At 44.9% G+C, this 18,170-nt stretch overlaps 1 protein-coding gene across 8 annotated transcripts in view; it reads left to right on the top strand.

The window, feature by feature from the left end:
- Positions 1–7,610: 7,610 nt before the first annotated feature.
- The window catches only part of pcdh15b (protocadherin-related 15b), a 1,235,959-nt gene continuing 1,225,399 nt past the window's right edge, over positions 7,611–18,170 (top strand). For 3 of the 8 annotated variants that reach the window (XM_085994892.1, XM_085994893.1, XM_085994890.1), the window contains exon 1: positions 7,614–8,143. The gene's annotated coding sequence lies outside the window, so the exon portion shown is untranslated. Of the gene's footprint in view, positions 9,460–18,170 lie in introns of all 8 variants that reach the window. The other 5 variants (XM_085994899.1, XM_085994898.1, XM_085994896.1 and 2 more) reach the window with 4 other exon arrangements.

Below are 18,170 nucleotides of genomic sequence, written 5' to 3'. Positions count from 1 at the left end.
GCGCCCCCTGCCTTACCGCCTGCCGCTAGCAACGACAGGGTGAAGGGAGCGCTTTGCAGTCGGGAAGGGACTGGGAGTGCGCTATTTAAAGGCGACCGCTTCCTGCCTTTTTTGTCGATGACATTTTTGCACCACACATTCTAAGAGAGAGAGAGAGACGTCTGGAGAGATTCAACGCTGTGTGAAGAAGTTTTGGGTACTGAGCAGCACTTTGCAGGTTCATTTTGATTTGACCTTCCTTGCATTGATTTAGAAGAGACTATGGGGGCTGCACTCTGAGCTCTTTCCCTGGGCCTCTCCATTGTTCTTTCCAGTAGAATTGATGTAGAGGTCTCTCCAGGCTAAGATTCAAGGCTGCAATGAGCCGGATGTGGATGGAGAGCAAGATCAACCCTTCCCTTTAAGAACTGGCCGGCGCCAGTGTGTCTGTGTTCCATTGCTGATTGACATCACATGAGCTTCACCAGCGCTCTGAGGTAGCACCTCGGTCCTCGGCATTAGCGCCTTAAGAGAGGTGTATAGCACCTGATTTAATGCTCCAATCACCTCCAGGGGGCGATAGAAGCCAAGATTGCAGTCGGAGGCGATAATTAGCGCCAGACGCTAAACTTTGTTCCCAGCCGATAATTGCGCCCTGAACGGGGCGATACCAAATTTCTCCCCCTTTGTATTCTCATCACAGCTTACTGTCCCACCTAGCTTTGCATCATCAGCAATCTTGGATATATAACACTTGGTCCCTTCATCTTGATCATTAATATAGATTGTAAATAGCTGAGGCCCCAGCACTGATCCTTGTGGCACCCCACTAGTTACAGCCTGCCCACCTGAAAAAGACCTGTTTATCCCTACTCTCTGTTTTCTGTCCATTAACCAATCCTCTATCCATGCTACTATATTACCCCCAACCCAATGAGCCCTTATCTTGTGTAATAACCTTTTATGTGGCACCTTATCGAATGCCTTTTGGAAATCCAAATATACTACATTCACTGTTTCCCCTTCAGCTACCCTGCTAGTTACATACTCAAAAAACTCAAATAAATTTGTCAAACATGATTTCTCTTTCATAAAACCATGTTGACTCTGTCTAATCATGTTATGATTTTCTAAATGCCCTGATACCACTTCCTTAACAATGGATTACAGCATTTACCCAATGACTGCTGTCAGGCTAACTGGCTTGTAGTTCCCTGTTTTCTCTCTCCCTCCTTTCTTGAATAGTTCTCTTCCTGCTGGAGATGTGAAGAGGACCTTTGAAATACATTGGGAGACTTTCTGGGACACTTTGTCAAGACTTCACCAATACTCCAGCATCATTTATTCCGGAAATTCTCAGAGGACTTCACCTAAAAAGATTAAGTGCTCGGCTACTCTACTTTATTGGATGCCTTATAGGAGGCACCATGAGAAAGGGAGTGCTTTGGTCATGGGCACCTTGCTAGGTGCTTCCTTTGGTCTGGATGAGGAATGGGAGGCGGACAGGAGGCCAGGCAGAGCAGCATCAGCTGCTGCAGGAGAGAGGGACAGGAGGACAAGGAGGGTGAGGTGGTGTCCTTCCAATACAATAATAATACAATACAAATCGCTTTATTGGCATGATAAGGTACATCTTATGTTGCCAAAGCATCAAAATACATTTATGGTTGAACACATAAACGCGGTTCCATTCATACAGTGTATAAACAGGTATATCCCTGAGTTTATAAATATACCCCCACTGCGGCTGCAGGACATCCCTCCTCCTCTGGACCTCCTCCACCAGGACCATCAGTGCCGCGGCCGAGAACCCGTGCGCCCTCTCCTTCAGTCCCTGTGCCATCCTACAACGTGCTGCTGTGTACCAGCCAGAGCACTCCACACCTTCACTGGAAATAGGTGCGAGCAGCCCACATATACTGCTCCACGAAAATTGCGTCTAATCAGCGCTTGAGTGCTAAATCTGCAGATGTCTGGTTTAGCGCCTCCACGCATATTCAAATTATGGCAATCAGCAATTAGGACTAAAATTGTGTGCTTAATCCAGACTTTCAAACAGGCGTGTCTTATTAGCACAGCATTCATTTAGCGCCTGTTTTCACCCTTTGGCCAAAATAACCCTCTGTGTGTTTTACAGGAATCCATTATGACTAAACATTTTGCTCAAGTGAAGAAAACGAAAATTATGTATGCGCAATCTACCTGACTGAAAAAAAATAGTTTTACTAATTCCAATCACTGACTATATAGTTGCACTACACTTTGGGGGGAATTTTAACCCCCCAAAATGGGTGGGTTGGGAGCAGGTCGGCGGTAAAAATGATTGATGTTGAGAGTGGGAGAGCAAGCCAGCTCCAACACACCCACTTCCAGGTTTAACAGAGGCGCGTTTGGATGCCGGCGAGAAGCCTACTCGTTGAAGTCGGGGATTTCCTAATTGAATGTGGGCGGGTACTTGTTGATGCAATTCTTCTCTTCTTCTTCTTAGGCAGTCCCTCGGAACCGAGGATGACTTGCTTCCACACTAAAAATGAGTTCTCAGGTGACTGATGAGTCCAATGCGGGACCTACAGTCTCTGTCACAGGTGGGGCAGACGGTGGTTGAAGGGCCGGGTGGGTGGGGTGCTTGGGTTGACGTGCGCTCCTTGCGCTTGGCTTCCGCTTGCTCCAGGCGAAGAGACTCAAGGTGTTCAGCGCCTTCCCGGATGCTTCTCCTCCACTTTGTGCGGCCTTGGCCCAGGGATTCCCAGGTGTCGGTGGGGATGTTACACTTTTTCAAGGAGGCTTTGAGGGTGTCCTTGAAGCGTTTCCTCTGCCCACCTGGGGCTCTCTTGCCGTGCCGGAGCTCCGAGTAGAGTGCTTGTTTTGGGAGTCATGTATCGGGCATGCGGATGATGTGGCCCGTCCATTGGAGCTGATCGAGCGTGGTCAAAGCTTCGATGCTGGGGATGTTGGACTGAGCAAGAACACGGACGTTGGTGCGCCTATCCTGCCAATGGCTTTGCTGGATCTTGCGGAGGCAGTGTTGGTGGTACCTCTCCAGTGCTTTGAGGTGCCTGCTGTACATGGTCCATGTCTCTGAGGCATACAGCAGGGCGGGTATCACTGCTGCTCTGTAGGCCATGAGCTTATTTAAAAATTATTTTTAACTTGGCTCCAAATTTAACTTGAGCAGCTCATGTTTCCTGGGGCTCAGGAAATTGACCAGGGAAATGGAGGCGAGTTTGAGCAGCAGTTCAGGTGGGTATTTAAACATCTCATTGTCCCATCTGAACAAAAGCTCACTTATTGCAGCTGCTGTCTCAGTTCCCTCTGGCAAATGTCTGGCAGGGCGGCTTGTGTGAAAGCAGCTTTTTTCAACCTTTTGAGGATTTCAAATTGACAAGATCAGGCTGGGAGGGGCTTTGGACGTGTTTCACAGCACATCAGAAGAGGAAGACCATCACCATCCACGGCAGCGACGACGTGCTGTGATGGAATCAGCATGTCCACAGGAGGGAGGTGCACAGGAGGGAGGTGCACAGGAGAGAGGTCCACAGGAGAGAGGTCCACAGGAGGGAGGTCTAAAGGAGGGAGGTGCACAGGACAGAGGTCCACAGGAGGGAGGTGCACAGGAGGGAGGTGCACAGGAGGGAGGGAGGTGCACAGGAGGGAGGTGCACAGGAGGGAGGTCCACAGGAGAGAGGTCCACAGGAGAGAGGTCCACAGGAGAACGGTCCACAGGAGGGAGGTGCACAGGAGGGAGGTGCACAGGAGAGAGTTGCACAGGAGAGAGGTGCACAGGAGGAAGGTCCACAGGAGAGAGGTCCACAGGAGAGAGGTCCACAGGAGGAAGGTCCACAGGAGAGAGGTCCACAGGAGAGAGGCCTGCAGGAGTGTGGTCCACAGGAGTGTGGTCCACAGGAGAGTGGTCCACAGGAGAGAGGCCCACAGGAGAGAGGCCCACAGGAGTGTGGTCCACAGGAGTGTGGTCCACAGGAGAGTGGTCCACAGGAGAGTGGTCCACAGGAGAGTGGTCCACAGGAGAGTGGTCCACAGGAGAGAGGTGCACAGGAGAGAGGTCCACAGGAAGGAGATGCACAGGAGAGAGGTCCACAGGAGAGAGGTCCACAGGAGAGAGGTCCACAGGAGAGAGGTGCACAGGAAGGAGATGCACAGGAGAGAGGTCCACAGGAGAGAGGTCCACAGGAGAGAGGTGCACAGGAGAGAGGTCCACAGGAGAGAGGTGCACAGGAGAGAGGTCCACAGGAGAGAGGTCCACAGGAGAGAGGTCCACAGGAGAGAGGTGCACAGGAAGGAGATGCACAGGAGAGAGGTCCACAGGAGGCAGGTAGAGGGGGACGAAGGGGGGCATTGCTCATTTTCAGATAAGGAGAACATAGAGGAGGAGGTGCAGGAGGATGAAGATGGGGCAACCATCGTCAGACCAGCCACATAATTGCTGCCTGCGTGATGCTCTAATATCGCGAAGGTTCACCTAGTGTGAAACATAACAAATGAAATCCTGCAGTCCACTCCCACCACCAGCACCAACCCCCCACACCCTCCCTTTGAACTGAACAGTCATTCAACAACTCATCCACCCATTGCACATCCCCCCAATGGATCCCATCATGTATTGACATTCATCATGAAACAAATAAAAGGGCGAGTTGGCCCTTGGGATGTAATAATGGGCAAGATGTGGAAGTGGTGCAAATCATTACATTTTATGTGGCATAATAAGAAAAAGGAAACAACAACATAACATTTTCTCAAACACCCATGTGCATACCCTTGGTGAATTACAATTTCTTCAACTTAGGCTTCCTACCACTTCTACATGGTGCATCCCATGTGGCTTGAGCAGAGGTAGAGGCAGACTGCTCAGATCCCTGCCCTGACTGTTTGCCCTCCATCCTCTGGGTTTTTGAGCCCCTGAGGGCCCCGTCAAAGTCTGCTCCACCAGCACCTGTGCAGAGGCAGACTCAGCCATCAGGAGACGAGGCTGAAGGGTGGGGGAGGGGCGTGCAACGGGTGGGAAGTGGGAGCGCTTTGAGTGGAGTTCCCACTTCCATGTCCACATTCGCCATTATCCCTATCCTGGGCTAGCACCACATCACTCCTACCACTCTGTTGCAGACCAGCTTGGTGAAGATCAGTGACACCTGTAAGGCCACGGATAAAGTATCTATCATCTTGTTTAAGGCAGCAGACAAGATGACGTCTAAAGTTTGCAGGGCCATAGTCATGGCCTGCATGGATGCATTTGAGAGCCTTGCTTGAAGCTCCATGAAGGCGGCCATTCTCTCCATGGCAGATATTCTCGCAATTACCTGCGCCACCAATCCACTAGCGATCAAGTTGGACTCCTCCATCCTCTCCGCTATTGTGGAGGGTGTGCGTGGCACGTCTATCAATACCTGGCTAAGTAGCTGATGCACCTCTAGCATTCCCCTTCTCAAAGATAGCCCCCAGGGTTCAGCATTTGTGTCCAGCTGAGTAGAGCTTGGCGAGGATTAGGCCCCCCGACACAGACTCTCCACACTGTCCCTGCCACCAGTGTCTGCTCATGCTCAGTTGTGAGGTGTGAGTCATCAGGTGAAAACTCAACTAACTGTGTAAATGGACCCATCGAAGTGCAGGTATTTGCGCTGGTGCATGGCTGTACATCCTGTTACGGTGCACCCTCAGAAGGAATAATGTCCTGCAACACTTGCTGTATGCGTTAAGGCCCTGGAAGACAAAAGAAAGGGATATGATTTAGTCATGGCAAAGTCACAATCTTGACAATCACCGTACTCGGTCTTCTCATAGTTCAGTCATTGATGAAATGAAGTCAGCATGTTTGTCAGAGATATCTGCGAGCTCCCTGTATCTCCATCTCCGATTGAGAGGGACACAGATATGCCACTTATCTCCAGGACGTCGTCCTCTGCATCTGTGAGCTGGACTATTTGTGGCGGCCCACCTCCAGTCCTCTCCCTTGCGTTTTGCGCTTTCTTCTCCTACAATAGGCGAACAAACAGACCTGTGAGTGAGTGAAGGTCAAGTATTCACCCGATGGATGCAGTGTATTTGGTGAGGGTGACTATGAGACACGTGCATCACATTGCATAAGAAACGGGCTGAGTGTCAGTGGTGGATGGATAAATGGGGCGGTGATGAAGTGCATAGAAAGTGAAGGATGGGTGCTGCTGAAAGTTGAGTGGGTGTGAGGAGTGGTGTGACGGAGAACGTTTAGCAAAGCAGAGTGGTAGTGGCGGTTTGGGGGGACGTTGTACTTAAAGCACAGGATATAGTTGATTCAAAAAATGTATTCACTTTACCTGGTTAGGTCATTAAACTGCTTCCTACATTGTATGCATAACCTGGGCACAATGCTGCTGCTGCTGTTCACCTTCCCAGCTACCTCCAACCACGCCCTCTTGGTGAGAGCAGCAGGTTTCGTCCTCCCATTGCTGAGAGAAGTATGTCCCTCCTCCTCCTGACTGCACCCAGCAGTAATTCCAGCGCGGCGTCATTAAATCTGGGTGCTGCCCTTGCTCTACGTCCACCAACCATCCTGAACACCTCCAATTTCCAATTGTGGACTGTCCCTTTAAACACAGCTGAAATCACGTCATTCGGGTCCGCATCACGCCCGCTGCACAGCTTGCAGAATGCGGCACCCGGAAGTCAAAATGAATTGATACAATTGAGTTGCGATCGCTCAGTTGACTTCAGGGATTTCCCTGCGCAATTCCACTCCCCCTGCACGGAAGCCACCTTCAGATTAATATCGGGGCCTTTGAGTTTGGGAAACATGTAGATCACTTCCTTTTTTAACAAGCTCATGAGTTTCAAATAGGGTCTTGGCTGATCAATACTCCATATTTAGTTTCAACACAAATATAAGGAGTACAATTTTAAGTGTACTGACCAGGCTGTTCAATTTTGTGTATCACCACATGCTCATGGGAATTGAAAGCTTGTATTTTTAAACACATATATAATTGATTAACATATATCTCATCAGCTAGCTTAAAACTCAGAATTCCCACTATGATTTTAATGGATTCTTTTTACATTTTTTTTATCGGTAGTTTTCATTAAAAAAAAACTGTCTCCAACACAATGTGTTTCTTTTAATGCCAGTTATCACTTTTGGCTTTGTCAGTACAGAGGCTCAATGGGATATAATTTAATCCCTCACTGTGAACAGATGGACATTTTGTCGTCCATGCTGTGTACCACCCCCAGTCGCAACTATAATCAGTTTCTCTCAAACCTTTCTTGTCAGTCATTAATCACCAATGGATGTATATGTACATTTATGCAAAGGTAGTAAGATCAAAATGCATTGGTGCAATCCTTCTTGCTCTGCAAACCAACATCAACCATTTATATGTTTCGCACAGTAAAATAATACAGAATCCTTATCTGTCTGTTAATTTAATTTGTTAATTACATTTTAGATTACGTTAGAAAAATAAATTGCCTTTGCTATCCTCTAAGATGTTTTAATATAGTTCTTGTCAAAGCAAGACAAAGTGTGAAAAATGCTAATTTAAGCTTTTAAATTGCACCTCGCAGTCTAATTACAGTTATGCTGTTGAAGGTTTACCTGGATTTACCTTGTGTGTTCAGATACTCTAATGAGATTACTGCTTTGGTGTCAGCTCAAATTGTCAACAAATTCCAGTCGCTAGATTACCAGGCTATATACGTGGCAGAAAAGGATAGAAGTGGACTGTGTGAATGACCATAAAACATTCAGAGAGCGCGCGAGCTCTGGACAACCCAGTAATCATCTGCTGGATAGAAAAGTGTTCACTGAGTTCTGGCACCTGGTGTTAATTTATATGAAGGGCTTGTCAGGGTCTGCTTAAACCCTCTTAGCTGTCTTCAGCATTTGCTGTGAGGTCTGGGAAACTAATTGCCATAGGTTCAGTGAGGACCTGGATTGTAAAATGGAGCTACAGATAGAGGGCAGAAGAAAATGTGCTCAAATAACCCAGCTGGCTGCTTGATCACTGAAAGAATTTGAATGTGATTCTTCAGCAGACGGAGGTTTTGTGGCAATCTTTGTGACAGTAGTAACAAAGAGAGCTCTGGATATCATGATACTGAATGCTAATTTCTTATCTGTTGGAACGGCTATGTGCAAACAAGGAATATGCTGAAGTTCGAGGTTTTTAGTCCAGTAAGTATTATTGTTAAGGGAATGAGAATCCTCTCAAGTGTACGTAGGTGGATTCTGGTAAGTAATTAGTAACAATAAATGTTGCTTTGGTATGACTCAAAATATTATATTGTCTAAGGGAAAAATATTTTTGTGTCAGCAGCAAAGTGCCCATTAAGTACTATGTTGTAATAATATTAAATATGCACGTGTTAGTGGCTGCAAGCTAATACTATAGAAGGTATTTATAATCCCTTGCATTAAAAGATAACAGAAAAAAAAACTTTTAGAAGACATATGCAGCTTTTGACCTTCAGAGTATTCCATTTGTTCGGTACAAAACTACAGTAATAATATTTATTATCTTGAAGTCTTGGTTCAGCATAATGTATATCGCTTTATCCACTAAGGACTTTTTGTTCAGATGATATTGAATCGTCGTTGCAATTAAATTGAATATTAAGACAACAGAAGGGCAATGCAACTTAATCTTGCAGAACATAACACCCAATACTATCCACAACAATGTTCCTTTACTTTGTGAGAGATCACTGGCACCAAACAGACCATGACATGCTTTGTCTTTCTTTTTAATAGAATAATCTTTCTATCTATATAATCTTTCTTGATCAGCATAGAATTCCTATTATAATCCCTAAAACTGTCAAAAGGAACATTTAAAAAAATGGTTCAAGATGATAATTACTGAAGTAGCATAAAAAACATAATTTATGGTTTTATTTTTCAAAGAAGCCAATTTTTTATCCCACAGTTAATACTAATCCAGATTGAGGTGTATTGCACCTTTCTGTATTTAAATTTCCTTACAAAAGCAGTGGAGGTAATTTTAATAAGATTGTTGTTTATATGATATTCTATTATTGGATTGTAACGCAGAAGAAAACAATCACCCTGGCAACTATTATACGGGTTGTTATCAAATTTCTGCAGCAGAGGATGCCTGCTGCTTGAGTAAGGTTATCTCTGGGAGCTGTCCATGATGTTCACCTGTCTTAAACAAATTCTTGTCATGGAGACGAGGAAAATAAAGTAATGCATTCTGGTACTTGTGTTTCAGTAACACAATCCTGTATTACCTGTAAGTAACCTGGCCCTACTAAATAACTGTAATTTAAGACTAACTGCGGAATAGTAGTGCAGTCATAATGCAACGTGACATTCACAGTGAAACTGTTACTCTTAATCTGTTATTTTCATGTGGAGGATCTATGGATTGTCAGTGTAGTTCTGTTGTACAGGTCAGAACCGCATGTTTAGTTGTCGACTTAAAATGCTGGCTAGGACCACCAATGAAACCTATTTGCATAGCGAGAAGAGTAAGTGTATCATGCAACCTTTTACATTTTGCAATGTCTTGTGATTCTTGTTATGTTTTTTCATGGTTTTGATCTTGCCTGTTATATATTGTTTCCACAATGAGTTAAAGACTTAGAAAAGTTAAATGTTTTACAGAGCTTTTTGAATGCAAAAAAACAATCAACAAAAGTAATAGCATCTGCATTTGAGATTAGCAAATGGAAGTAGTACATGTAGCAGTCTCGGTGGGCTTCCTGCATGCTCTTAACTGTCTTGCGTAATCTGTATAAAAGTTATTAAATGCTGAAGAATTGATTAGAGTTATTCTTTCTGTTATTAGTGTGTAAGTGTTCTTTGACTACAGTCGACATTTTGTTTGAATAATCTGAACATTTTCTCAGTGCTGAACCTGGTGGCAGAAACTCTTCGTTGTGCATGGCTGAGTTTCCAATAGTGCATAGGACAGCGTTGTGCTTAATGAGGAGCATCACTTTAATGGCCACTCAAAGTTGAAGCAAATTAATGTTTTCCCTGTTGTTTGACGGAGGTATCAAAAGGCCACTGTTAAAATTCAGGGTCAGTGGTTCTATAAGAATTTCTAATAATGTATTGTTTACCAAACACACACAAATCTGATTAATGGATCCTCTGCCTATAATGCTGATTAGATAGTTGGAGGCACCATCCTTTTAATAAGATCATTGAGATTACAAATCTTAATTGTCAGAAATCGTTCATCTTTATGATTTTTGAAACAAAATCAAGCAGCTAGTAAAACTGAATTCAGTTTTTCACACACTGCCAAGAGTGTTTAAAAGAGATCTATTTTTTTTAAGTTATAAAATGTTGCACTGAAAAAAGTAACGCTTATTTACAAGACTAGCTAATTATGATCTGGATAATTTTGTCAGGTAACTGTACTAAGGTAGGGAAAATGCAGTAAATGAAATAGTTGGTGGCACACTTTGCATAATTCCTGTAATTAGAATTTATGGTTCCATTTTGTTTAAGCTTTGAGATGTAAAGATGAATTAAAATGGTATGTGTTTAAGTTTTATTTTTGAATAGAACAAATTAACAATGATGCAACAACAACTACTTGTATTAATGTTGGAAAATGCCAAGAGTGTGCATGGCAGTATCCCTTTCAACATTGTGCATTAATTCTTAATTACGTAATTTTTCATGTTTAGAATTCTGCACAGTCCTGTATCGGTGTCAACTGAGGTTGAACCTAAGCTGAAATGGCTCCAGCACACCATAATCTTCAATATGTAATGAACATTTAAGAATTATTGTGACCTTCCATTATATCTGCAACATTTTAGCCTTCCAAATTAAGAGTACATTCTTTCACAAAATACATCATGTTGATTCATAATGTGCACTAATAAATTAATGACAAGCCAATCTTAATGTGTTATCTGTATCATTTTGTTTCTATGACCACTTGCTCTTGGGTTCCTTTTTAAAAAAAAAAGTTTTTTAAACCTTGACATGATGTAGGTATCATAGTACAATCAGATTTGATAACTTCATGCAATGGTGGTTTCACAGTAATGTTACATCTGTGTGGTCTAAAGCTATTTGATTTGGTTTTCCAACAGTAAATTGTAACTGAAAATAGAATAAGCTAGACGACCTGGAACAAGATAAACCTGAGGACAGTTAAATTTGTGGTTTTATTTCCTCAAAGACAGTGATTAATTCAGCAAGTTGACAAAGAAACAAATGGATTCGGAAATGCTTCTAGACATTTATTTTGCAAATGGCTTTATTATAATCTAAATAAAATGTGTATAATTACTCATGAAGGTTGTTGGTAAATATTGCCTTTTGTAGGCAGACCAATACTAGATAAACTGTCCTACTTTAAATGAATCTGATGATAGCAGGATAATGGCTCTACCATAATATAATTGTACTTTTTTAAAATACTTGGACAATATTGTGAAAACAAAAAATGTCTTGCATTTTAGGGGCAACAAGCAGTTGTTTATACACAGGTTCATTAGGAAATGAAATAATATCACCCTTGTGAATAACAAGCAGTCTTCTGAGCTTGGAGTCAAAGCACCCTGTCGTAGCACCTTTATGGCTGGCTGTGTTACAACTGACCTGGGAATGCTTGATACAAACTCTTGATGCCTGAAATGAGAAAGTATTCCATTCTCATAATTAACAAACATCATAGCACCTTCAATATAGGGAAATGTCCCAAAAAGCTTCATGACGGTGAGGGGGGCAGAGTGGAGGGACACAGAGCAGGTGAAGAGTTGCAGGTGTGTTTGAGAAGTGTTTTAAGGAGGCTTTTGAAGGTGGAGAAATGTTTTTTTGTTTTTTTTTATTCATTCACAGGATGTGGGCGTCGCTGGCAAGGCCAGCATTTATGGCCCATCCATAATTGCCCTTGAGAAGGTGGTGGTGAGCCGCCTTCTTGAACCGCTGCAGTCTGTGTGGTGTAGGTACTCCCACAGTGCTGTTAGGTAGGGAGTTCCAGGATTTTGACCCAGCGACGATGAAGGATCGGTGATATATTTCCAACTCAGGATGGTGTGTGATTTGGAGAGAAACTTTGAGGTGGTGGTGTTTCCATGCACCTGCTGCCCTTGTTCTTCTAGGTGGAAGAGGTCGTGGGTTTGGGAGGTGCTGCCGAAGAAGCCTTGGTGAGTTGCTGCAGTGTATCTTGTAGATGGTACACACTGCAGCCACGGTACGCCGGTGGTGGAGGGAGTGAATGTTTTAAGGTGGTGGATGGGGTGCCAATCAAGTGGGCTGCTTTGTCCTGGATGGTGTCGAGCTTCTTGAGTGTTGTTGGAGCTGCACTCATCCAGGCAAGTAGAGAGTATTCCATCACACTCCGTACTTGTGCCTTGTAGATGGTAGAAAGGATTTGGGAGTCAGGAGGTGAGACACTCGCCACAGTATACCTAGCCTCTGACCTGCTCTTGCTGCCACAGTATTTATGTATGTGAGTTGGCAAAGGGGTTTAGAAGAATTTCAGAATGTGAGGGGCAAAACTGGAGGTCCTCTATAGTATCTGTATTTGCAGGGAGTATACTCCCTACAGAGTTTTGAATACCAATGTGCTGCAAGTGTTTTACTGAGAAAATTTATGTATTAACAACAAGTGGGAAATTGGTCTCTGTTGCACCATTTTTTAGGCACTGTGCGGACTCCTAAGGCGCAAAATGGCATCTGAGATGAGCCTGCACACTACCGATGGGAAGTGCGCCAGATGTTATCTTGGTAAAGGTGTACTTTATGTAACCGTTCCACCTTTAAGAGAACTATTTTGTAACCGTTCCACCTTTAAGAGAACTATTTTAAGAGTTGCACTACTTTATCTTGGCTGCTGTATACTGTAATACCGGCGGTGACCACACCGGTATATAAGTGCTGTGTAATGATTTATTGGGCAGTTCCGCCCTGACCTTCAACCAGTAAAGACCTGTTAAAGTTTACTCTTGTGGTCTGTGTAGTAATTCTCAATATAACACACAGACTTAACAGTGGCGACGAGTACGATCTTACCCTGCGGCAGAGATACATCCGAAGCAGTTTCACGGGCGTCGAGAAGAGGCATCCGCCCTCATCATTCTGCTGAGAGAAGACTCGAGTCTGCAGAGCGAAGGAAGAATTCTGACACGAAGCCTTCCATCAGCAACAGGCAGTGATCATCCCTTCTATCACGGTGGTGGGTAAGCCGATCAGCGACGAGCAGCAAGTCGGCCACGTTGACTGTGAGTAGGGGAGAAAATAACAAAGAAAAACGGAGGATATAAGGGCGGAGAACTCGACCACGGCCAGGGAAAAGAGCCGGACAGAAGTCGGGGCCAGAGGCGCTGAGACTGGGGCAGCGTAAGGCACGGAAGCCGCGGTGAATACAAACGCAGCCGGTGTGAGAGACCGGGCTGCAAGCGGGCTGGGAGACGCAACAGCGTCGAGAGAGAGCTCGACCGTGACCGGTGAAAAAGGCCGGGCAGCTACCGAGGCCGCGAGGCGCAGCGACCGGGTCAGCGTAAGGCGCGGGAGAAAATAAAAAAACCACGGAGAACTCAGCCGCAGCCGGGGGAAAGGACCGGACTGCAAGAGGGGCTGGGAGGCATGCTTTGAAAACCGCTGGGGAGGGCGAACGCAGCAATACGGCAATCACCATTACAGCCAGCGGGGGAGAAAGGCAAACGCGGGAAGCCGCCATTTTCGGAGGCGGGGGAAGAAGACAAGCGCGGGAAACCGCCATTTTGTAAAAGAAATAAATAAATAAATAATTCTTTTGTTTCTCAAGAAGATCGCGAGGATGCCTAAGCGTGGTAACATCAACGATTTCGATCCCGATGTTGAAGATTGGGCCACGTATGTAGAACGCATAGAGATATATTGTAAGGCAAATAAAATATCAGATGAAGATAAAGCACTAACCTTACTAAACTCAATGGGTGCGAAGACATACGGGCTATTGAAGCATCTTCTATCACCAGCTAAACCGGCGGATCAGACTTTCGCTAATATTGTTGCTGTCCTGAAGGATCATTTGAACCCCACACCGCTGATGTTAGCGGAACGATTTAAATTTTATGCGAGAACGCAGCTGAAAGAGGAAAGCAACACGGAGTACTTAATTGAACTGCGTAAGCTAGCGAAATACTGTCAGTTTGGGGAAGGACTGACAGAGGCACTGAGAGACAAATTCGTGTGCGGATTGTCGAAAGAAGGAACACAAAAGCGGCTACTTGAAGAGAATGATCTTACACTTGATAAGGCTGTCTCTATTGCAGCATCGCACGAAGCCGCAGCGAGAGGCACTGCGGAAATGCAGCTGAAGGCAGCGGTACTCAGCGTAGATCAAATGGCTTTGGGTACAACGAAATGTTATCGTTGTGGGAAGACAACACACGATCAGAACCAATGCTGGTTTAAAAACCAGGAATGTAGAAAATGTGGCAAGCTTGGTCACATAGCTAAAGTATGCCGGTCAGGAAAGAAGACCAGCAACAAAAAGTCACCGCAGGAAAAGTGCAGCAAGGTACACAAGGTGGCTGAGAAGAGTTCGGATGACCAGAATTCGGATTCAGACTCCAACAGCAAGGAACTGGGTCGTCTGAGAATTCACAATGTGAGTAAGGAAGCTGACCGACAAACTATCTGGGTCACATTTCAGACAGCAAGGGTCCAGGTGAAGATGGAAGTGGACACCGGATCGGCGTTGACGGTCATGAATAAGCAAGATTACAAAAGGTTATTCACACATATTCCCCTACGGAATACGAAGATAGTATTAAAGACATACACGGGGCAAAGAGTATACCCCATCGGAAGGATAAAAGTCAAGGTGAGACACAAGGGCAAAGAGCACCAAGGAATGGACTTATATGTACTACCTGAGGGAGGTCCACCACTTCTGGGACGGGAGTGGATCAGGAAAATAAATATGGACTGGCACCCCCTAAAAGCAATGACGGAAAGTCCAGAAAATGAGCGGGAAGTCCTGAGGTGTCCAACGTGCAACAAAGTCTACAAACAAAGGGTGAAAAACCTGTTTCAGAAGCACGTGCTGCAGTGCGGAAACCAGACTTCACAGGAGGATGGTGACGGGAACAAAGCCCAGGATAATGATTCAAACAAAAGGAGGTACCCCCGACGCAGTGCCCGGGCCCACTCAACTACATTTTTCGGGTTGACTCCCTTTTATGATGGCAAGTCATATGGTGAAGAGGATTTTCCATTCTACCGAGATCCTTCGGGGAAGAAAAGGGGAGAGCAGTCAACTCAAGGGCAGGTAGACGGAGCCGATGATCCAAGCATGTCTTCTGACGAGGATATGGAATACTACTACAACTTCACCAGAACTGTCATCACGTCCGATCGCGAGGGAAGACTCGAGCCGTGCAGTTTCTTTGACGGCGAGGAAGATTGCCGCCTACCCAGGATCAGCTCAGACTCTGGAACTGATGATGGTAAGATCAGCCCAGGTGCAAAAGACAAGTCTAAAATGGACTTGCAGTCTAATGATGGAAAAACGAAGGAGAGCATAAATGCTTCAGGAGAGAACAAAGTATCAGAACAGAATTCCACTGAACAACAACAACATAGTTTGACAGAGAATTCTGAGTCTGTCCAGTCTACAGACATGCACATTTCCGAGGAACACCGGGCTCGAACTCAACTCAATTTCAAATTACAACAGCACTTAGAACAAATGATTCGCCGTTTTGAGCAAGAGATGAATGCAAAGAAAAAGTTCTTTGACACAGAGTGGGAGAATCTGGAAAGACGACAGAAGCAGCAGATTGAGAAAATGGAACAGGAACACACAAACCGTCTGCGCGATGAGGCCAAACGAATCAAAGCTGAGCAAGAAAGGGAATATGTCAAATTCATCGATCAGTTGAAAGCTAAGAAGAAAGAGCACCCTTTTGTGAGCAGTGTCAGCAGTAATAAGCCACTCAGGGAAGTGGGGGCAGAGGCAAAAACTGAAGATGCTGCAGAGATCAAGTTTGTTGCTGAAAGCGCTACTTCCAGAGCTTTGCTTCGAATTAAAGAATTGCCAGTTAAAATTGTGGAACCCTTAAGAGAGAAGATTGGCATGGAGAAACATCGTGTCATTTTCGAATGCAAGGTTTCCAGGCCAAATGCTGCTGTCAAGTGGTATTACAAAGACAAAGAGGTTCATTCCAGTAATAAATATGAGATTGTGAGTGAAGATGTGTACAGGAAGCTCGTTATTAACAATGTCGCTTTTGAAGATGAAGGCAACCACATGTGCGATGCCATAGATGACCAAAGCACAGCAAAGTTATATGTAGAAGAGCAATCAATTGCCATCATTAAACCCATATGTGATGTGGAAGTGACAGAGCCAAGTGACGCCATTCTTGAGTGTGAGCTTTCAGTTGCGGACGTGAAGCCTCCAAAATGGATACTAAATGGTGAAATTCTTCATGCTTCTGAAGATGTGGACATTGAGCATTGTGGCACTATTCATCGTCTCACTCTGAAACAAACAACTTGTAAGATGACCGGCTTGCTGCAGTTTATCGCAGGGAAATCAAAATCTGAGACGAGGCTGACTATTAAAGAGCCTCCGTCAAAGGTAGTCAAAGAACTACAGAACATTACAGTGGAAGAGAAGCAGTCTGCTACTTTGAGCTGTCACGCACGTGGTCCCTCCGAACTGAGCCAAATCAGGCTGGAAGTAGAAAAACTTCCCAAGGTACTCGAGCCTTTAGAAGTCAGCAATGCTGGTTCTGCAGTTACGAAAGTTCAAGCTGTTAAGTCCAGCGAAGGACTATTAGCTGAGTCACCCCAGCAACAAGAAACTACTACACCACCGAGGCGTTATCCGGACCGAGTCAGGAGGCGCAGGAGGCGCCGCCTCAGAGACTGAATCTGTGGACTGTTTTTACATGAAGTCGTGTATATATGTTATGATATTATGTTTAATGAGGAATATATACGTTTAAGCTAAAAAGGGAGGATTGTAGTGTATGTAACCGTTCCACCTTTAAGAGAACTATTTTGTAACCGTTCCACCTTTAAGAGAACTATTTTAAGGGTTGCACTACTTTATCTTGGCTGCTGTATACTGTAATACCGGCGGTGACCACACCGGTATATAAGTGCTGTGTAATGATTTATTGGGCAGTTCCGCCCTGACCTTCAACCAGTAAAGACCTGTTAAAGTTTACTCTTGTGGTCTGTGTAGTAATTCTCAATATAACACACAGACTTAACAAAAGGGGTTTGCGCGTGCACACCTAACGATCGGCGGCAGCATGTAGAGCAGGCAGACTATGACATCAATCTGTGTGCAAAGCTGATTTGCCGCCAACACGACATTAAATGGAATGAAGGCCCCCCCCCCTGTGCTACTTAAAGGGATCATGAACTACTTACAGGTTAGTTGCTGGATTATTTCTTCTGGCTGCTAGTGCAATTGTACATGATTTTGGAGATTTCCTATAGTTGCCTAAAGTTTCAATAGTCTACAGGGTGATGCTGAAGTACTTTTTTGGTGACTTAAAAGCTTGTTCTGAAACAAGTTGCTTCCAGACATGGATGGCCTGCTTGGGCTTCCTCTTCGAATCGAGCATGACTGGGAGAATGAAGAGAGGCCATGCAGAGCAGGACAAACTGCTAGAAGAGGGAGTAGGAGGAAGGCTCTCAGCAGGAGGCCATATCCACTGAGGGTCTTTAGGGAGCAATTCTCTTACATCAATATCAGTGACAATCAATGCTTGAGATGTCTTTGCTTCACTAAAGAGGCTGTGACTGAAATCTGCCAACTGCTGTAGCAACAACTGCAGCCTCAAAGCAGGGCAAGGACAACATTGCCTGTGGCTGTCAAGTGGACCGTGACTCTAACTTTTATGTGTCTGGATCCTTCCAGGCTGCTGCTGGAAATGTAAGCAACATCTTGCAGTTTGCTGCCAAATGGAGATTTCTTGGTGACTATCTTATATTGATGGCATCTCGTTTTGCTGTCCCCCACAAGTGGAAACACTCTTGGCGAGAAATTCGTGGCCTTAGCGTCACTCCATAGCCCCATTAAATGGCACTAAAAGGGCTAGTGGGTCCCGTGGTGGCCACCGTTTTAGTTCCTACCTTTGTGCTGCTGGTAACTGGCAGCGCCATCTCCAACAAAATGCCGGTGTTGTGATGTAAATTGGCGTGCATAGGTTAACCTGGCATACAAGCAGGCTGACAGTGGTGAAGTCTGCACCTCTTAAAG

The sequence above is a fragment of the Somniosus microcephalus genome, chromosome 8, assembly GCF_052327205.1.
Source record: "Somniosus microcephalus isolate GS21.2 chromosome 8, FLI_Smic_1.0, whole genome shotgun sequence".
Taxonomy (NCBI): Eukaryota; Metazoa; Chordata; class Chondrichthyes; order Squaliformes; family Somniosidae; genus Somniosus; species Somniosus microcephalus.
Note: the sequence above shows the minus strand (reverse complement) of the source record. Positions and strands in the feature narration are given on the sequence as shown.